The sequence below is a fragment of the Aegilops tauschii genome, chromosome 2, assembly GCF_002575655.3.
Source record: "Aegilops tauschii subsp. strangulata cultivar AL8/78 chromosome 2, Aet v6.0, whole genome shotgun sequence".
Taxonomy (NCBI): Eukaryota; Viridiplantae; Streptophyta; class Magnoliopsida; order Poales; family Poaceae; genus Aegilops; species Aegilops tauschii.
In genome coordinates, this window is record NC_053036.3 from 550,203,186 (window position 1) to 550,209,684 (window position 6,499).

Sequence of the window (6,499 nt, forward strand, 5' to 3'; positions counted from 1 at the left end):
TGGCTTTAGCCATGAGGCACTTGGCGGTGATGTTCTCATTGGGTGAGTCGAAGAGAGACTCCGTGGAGTCTTCGCAATGGCAACGGAGGCCATGGCAACCGACTCACCATCTTCATCATCATCATCATCCTCGTTGTACTCTTCTTGTACCACTAATGCCTTGGGAGGAGTCTTCTTGGTGAAGTTGCTCTTGTTGGGGAATGACTTGGCCTTGTCCTTTCTAATGAGCTTGCCACCATTGTCCTCCCTCTTCTCGTAAGGGCACTCCGCGACAAAGTGGCTCACATTGCCACAATTGAAGCAAGTCCTCACTCGTTGCTTGCCCTTTGCGCCACTTGAATTGTTCTTGTTGAAGTTTGGCCTTGTGTTCTTCTTGCTCTAAAATTGCCTTGAAGCAAGAGCCATGTGTTCATGATAGGCATACTTCGTATCTTCGAGGTTGCCCTCCTCTTCTTCCTCTTCATCCTCTTCCTCCATACTAACCTTGGCCTTTAGAACAAGGTTGGGCTTCTTTACTCTTTGAGAGCAAAGAACCGCATTGTCGGCGGTCTTGTCCTAGATGCTCATAGAAACAAACTCATCCAACACTTCACTTGATGACAAGGTGTGGAAGTCCGGCCTTTGACGAATTACGGAGGACATGGCTTGGTGGTAGGGCATCATTGCCTTGAGGAATTTGCGCTTGATCCAATTGTCATCCGTGTCCTTACTTCCATGATCTCGGAGAGAGACCGCGAGTTTGGTTACTCTCTGAAAAAGCTCACGAGGTTCTTCATCTTCTTTCATTGCAAACTCGTCGGCTTCATCTTGCACCACTTCATAGTTGGAGCGTTGAATGCTTGCGCTTCCCCAATAGAGGGAAACAACTTGGAGCCAAGCATCTTTGGCCACGGTGTAAGGCCGGAGATGAGGAAGATCTTCGGGTGGGATTGCTTCTTGGATGATGAAGAGAGCATTCTTATTGAATTGATGATCCACAACTTCTCTAGGAGTGAAGTTACTTCGGTCATGCGGATAAAAACCTTCTGCAATGATTCTCCAAAGGTTAGTGTTCACATGATTTAAATGACGCTGAAAACGATAGACCCAAGAATCAAAATCTACATTCTTCTCAATCTTAGGGGCCGGGCCGGCATGATTCAAATGAGTGGAAGGGAGCGGTCCACCATAGACAGGTGGAGGTTCCACATGGGCAAAGATGCCGGTCCCATTTTTACCACTAGAAGAAGGAGCTTTCTCGCTAGTAGCTTCCCCCTTGTCGAAGGTAGCATCCGTCACCTTGTTAGCAGGATCACCCACTTTCAACGGTGCGGTGGAAAGTTTAGGTCCTTCTAAGAATTTATTAAACATGCTTTCGACCTCGGTCGTCATGGAGGTTTTCAATGTGTCCAACGCCACATTGAATTCCTCACGAGAGACCGCGGTTCCCCCATCTCCCGTAGACGAGACCGGATTCACACCGGAGTGCTCCTCCACACCGTCTACGACGTCAACCATACTATTTGGACGGTAAAGTCCTTAATAAAGAGACGAGGCTCTGATACCAATTTAAAGGATTGATATAGTTGACTAGAGGGGGGTTGAATAGGCAACTACCAATTTTTAGCTTTTCTTTACCAAATTAAACTTTGCATCAAAATAGGTTGTCTAGATATGCAACTAAGTGAGCAACCTATATGATGCAATGACAACAAGCACGCAAGCAAATAAGAGATATAACACGAGTAAACTTGCGAAAGTAAAGGGACGAGATAACCAAGAGTGGAGCCGGTGAAGACGAGGATGTGTTACCGAAGTTCCTTCCTTTTGAAGGGAAGTACGTCTCCGTTGGAGCGGTGTGGAGGCACAATGCTCCCCAAGAAGCCACTAGGGCCACCGTATTCTCCTCACGCCCTCACACAATGCAAGATGCCGTGATTCCACTATTGGTGCCCTTGAAGGCGGCGACCGGACCTTTACAAACAAGGTTGGGGCAATCCCCACAACTTAATTGGAGGCTCCCAACGACACCACAAAGCTTCACCACAATAGACTATGGCTCCGCGGTGACCTAAACCGTCTAGGGTGCTCAAACACCCAAGAGTAACAAGATCCGCTAGGGATAAGTGGGGGGAATCAAATTTCTCTTGGTGGAAGTGTAGATCGAGGCCTTCTCAACCAATCCCGAGCAAATCAACAAGTTTGATTGCCTAGGAAGAGAGATCGGGCGAAAATGGAGCTTGGAGCAACAATGGAGCTTTTGGGGGGAAGAGGTAAGTCAACTTTGGGGAAGAAGACCTCCTTATATAGTGGGGGGGAACAATCCAACCGTTACCCCCACAACAGCCCCGCAGAGGGCGGTACTACCGCCGGAGGCACCGGTACTACCGTTGGTTACAGCGGTACTACCGCTCCCCAGGGCGGTACTACCGTGGAGCCTGGAGGGTAGGAGAGGACAGATCCGAGCGGTACTGCAGCGGCGGCTGGGCGGTACTACCGCTCGTGAGCGGTACTGCCGCCCTCCTGCTGCTTCTAAGTACCGCACTATCCGACACGAAAAAAGACCCCTCGAATCGAGGCGGTAGGGGCCTGGTACCGTAGCGGTACTACTGCTGAGGACCCACCGGCCGTACTACCGCTGCGGAGCGGTACTGCCGCTTGTGACCCCCAAGCGGTACTACTGCTGGGTACCGCGGTACTACCGCTAGGACCAGACTCAGCCCAAGGAGAGAGGAAGCAAAGCTCCAATGAAGCGGAAAGGCGCAGAGGGTGTAAAGAGGGTGTGTACGTGTTGATTCCACCCTAGCCTTGCCAAAGTGGACCTCCTCTTGATAGTACGGTGATCCCTATGAAACTAGTCCACCAAACTAATTCGAAAGGACTACACCGTCTTCGCTTCAAACTCTGAGGGGAGGGAATCGTCTCGTGCCAAAGGATGAATCTCTGAAAAACACTCAATGCACACGATTAGTCCGCAAAAGCATTGTCATCAATCACCAAAATATCTTAGGGATAAATATGCCCTTACAGCAATGTCCTCAGATGAGGAATTAATGATTGCAGAGACAGTTGAGGAATTTGTAGCATTAGGAGCATTTGAACATTCAGGTGAAGAATTAGCAGATTCACGTTCAATGCATTTCAAACATGGAGGAACAAATTCTTCCTCAGCAGCGCTGATTTGTTGAGCAAGTAATGAATCGCGCTCCTTCTGAAGATCTTTATAACTCACTTTTAGCTTCTCTAGATCTTGCTTTCTTTGAAGAAATTCATAAGAAAGCTTCTCATGATCAGACAAAAGAGTGTTATGATGACCTTGAAGGTTGTCATACCTAGTCTGAAGTCTCTGAAGATTTTCAGTCAAGGTTTTAGTGCGATCCATTTCTTCACCCAACATATCATCACTTTTATCTAGCATGTTTTGAACCTTTTCCAAGGCCTTTTGTTGTTTAGTGGGAATACAAACAAGCTTGGTATAGCTAGTATAGGTCCAAAATCATCATCATATTCATCATCACTAGACTCGGATGAGGAACATTCGGTTACCTTGGCACCTTTTGCCATGAGGCATGGTGCAGAAGATGATGGTTCAGGTTCGAAAGTCATCGTTTTGAGTGATTCCTTGAAATCCTCAAACCAGGGATCATGACAAGTTCGATGACCTTCATAGACGTTAGAGATTCGGTCCCAGATAAGCTTCGCATTGCAAAGATGCATAATGCGCTTGAATTCATCTCTGGATAGGCAGGAACAGATGATATCCTTCGCCATGATGTCAGGTCGAGTGTACTTGCGAATATCGTTAGTGTCTGCCATCTTGCATAGATCGGTAAGACCAATCTCACTGACGGTCCACAGCTCGCTATTCATTGCCATGAGGCGTTTCCTCGTCATGGCCTTCCACTTGGGATAATCATGACCGTCAAAGATGGGGCATGTCACTTTCTTCATACCTGCGGTCGACATAACTAAAACTCCAGGTGGTTAAACCAAAATCACACAGAACAAGGGAGTACCTTGCTCTGATACCAATTGAAAGTGCGTTATATCGACTAGAGGGGGGTGAATAGGCGATTTTTATGAATTCTTCACTGAGGAATTTGCGGGTGAGGAAATTCTTTAGCGAAGAACTACTTGCAGCGGAATAAGTACTCAAGAGTAAGCATAGCAGAACATAGGCATGGTCATCATGATGAAATGAAGACAAACATAGAGTACAGAAAGCTTAAACACAGGATAGCACAGGATGAAGACAAATATACTGAGGAAATTGAACTGAGGAAATTGAGAAAGTCTTCAGTCAAAGTCTTCAAACACAGATATGAACAATTGCACAACACAGGAATGAGGAAATGAAAGAGTTGAGGAAATAGAACCAGTTGGCTTGGTGAAGACAATGATTTGGTAGACCAGTTCCAACTGCTGTCTTAGTTGTACGTCTGGTTGGAGCGGGTAGGTATTTAAACCTGAGGACACACAGTCCTCACCGTATTCTCCTTGAACTAAGGTCACATAGACCTCGTCCAATCACTCGTGGTAAGTCTTCAGGTGACTTCCGAACCTTCACAAACTCGGTCACTCGGCGATCCACAATTTCCTCTTGGATGCTCTAGACCATGACGCCTAACCGTCTGGAAGAAGCACAGTCTTCAAAGGTAACAAGCGTCGGATCCACGCAGGATCAATCTCTTCAGTGATGCTCAATCACTTTGGGTTTGTAGGTGTTTGGGTTTGGGGTTTTTCCTCACTTGATGATTTTCGCTCAAAGTCCTGGGAGGATGGGATGCTCTCAAATGACAAGTGTCAGTTTCTCTCGGAGCAACCAACCAGCTAGTGGTTGTAGGGGGCGGCTATTTATAGCCTAGGGAGCAGCCCGCATGATAAGACATAAATGCCCTTCAATGATATGACCGTTAGGTGGGTAGATATTTTGGGACAGCTGGCGCATAGCACAGCAACGGTCGGAAATTTGAGGTTCAAATTCCTCAGGGCTATCATGTTTCTCACTGTGTAGGCAATCCGCACTGACGAATTCCTAACTCCTCAGTCAGAACAAATTCCTCAGAGACCAGAAGAACTTTGTCTCTGTCACTGAAGAATATGACTGAACTGTATGAGATTTCCAATGGCTTCACTCAAAGGGATTGGTAGGTGTAGGATTTTGAGTTGAGCATCACATGGAAATTTTTCCTTAGTATTTCCTCGACCCCCTTTAACAGTACGGTGTTTCCTATGACTCAAGAAAGAGAAAATGAAACTACGAAAACAAAAGTCTTCACGCTTCATATTCCTCAAATGAATACCAAGTCTTCAAGATCACACCAATTTCTTCACCTTCAAAGTCTTCAGAAAGTCTTCAGTAATCCAAAGTCTTCAGTCGAAGAACTTCATTTTTAGGGGGCGACTTTCTCTGTAATTATCAAACTCCTCATAGACTTATAGATCTGTGTACACTCACAAACGCATTAGTCCCTTAACCTATAAGTCTTCAATACACCAAAATCACTAAGGGGCACTAGATGCACTTACAACACTTACCTCATCAAGTTCTACTTTCCTCCCACTCACTTCTTTCGAGAGAAACTCCTTCTCTAAAAAGGATCCATTCTTAGCAACGAATGTCTTGCCTTCAGATATGTGATAGAAGGTGTACCCAACAGTCTCCTTTGGGTATCCTATGAAGACACATTTTTCCGATTTGGGTTTGAGCTTATCAGGATAAAACTTTTTCACATAAGTATCGCAACCCCAAACTTTAAGAAACGACAACTTTGGTTTCTTGCCTAACCATAGTTCATAAGGTGTCGTCTCAACGGATTTAGATAGTGCCCTATTTAACGTGAATGCAGCTGTCTCTAATGCATAACCCCAAAATGATAGTGGTAGATCGGTAAGAGACATCATAGATCACACCATATCTAATAAAGTACGGTTACGATGTTCGGATACACTATTACGCAGTGGTGTTCCAGGCGGCGTGAGTTGCGAAACTATTCCGCATTGTTTCAAATGAAGACCAAACTCGTAACTCAAATATTCTCCTCCACGATCAAATCGTTGAAACTTTATTTTCTTGTTACGATGATTTTCCACTTCACTCTGAAATTCTTTGTAGTTTTCAAATGTTTCGGACTTATTTTTCATTAAGTAGATATACCCATATCTGCTCAAATCATCTGTGAAGGTCAGAAAACAATGATACCCGTCGTGCACTCATTAGACCGCATACATCGATATGTATTATTCCCAACAAGTCAGTGGCTCAAGCTGGCCATGATCTATCGAAAGCCACCTGGGATTTCAGATCATCATCAGCAAATACCTAGGAAGACAAGAAGCAACATTTGAGACGCTGCTTATGCTAATACATGAGACCAACTATAAGACCATGGTGCAAACTATAAACGTCGGTCATTACAGATATATTAAGCTTGAGCAGACTACAACAACAAATAACCAAAATTAGCTTTTCCATCATTAGGTTCTTGCACCAACTAACTTCCCAGATCTTCACTATAGT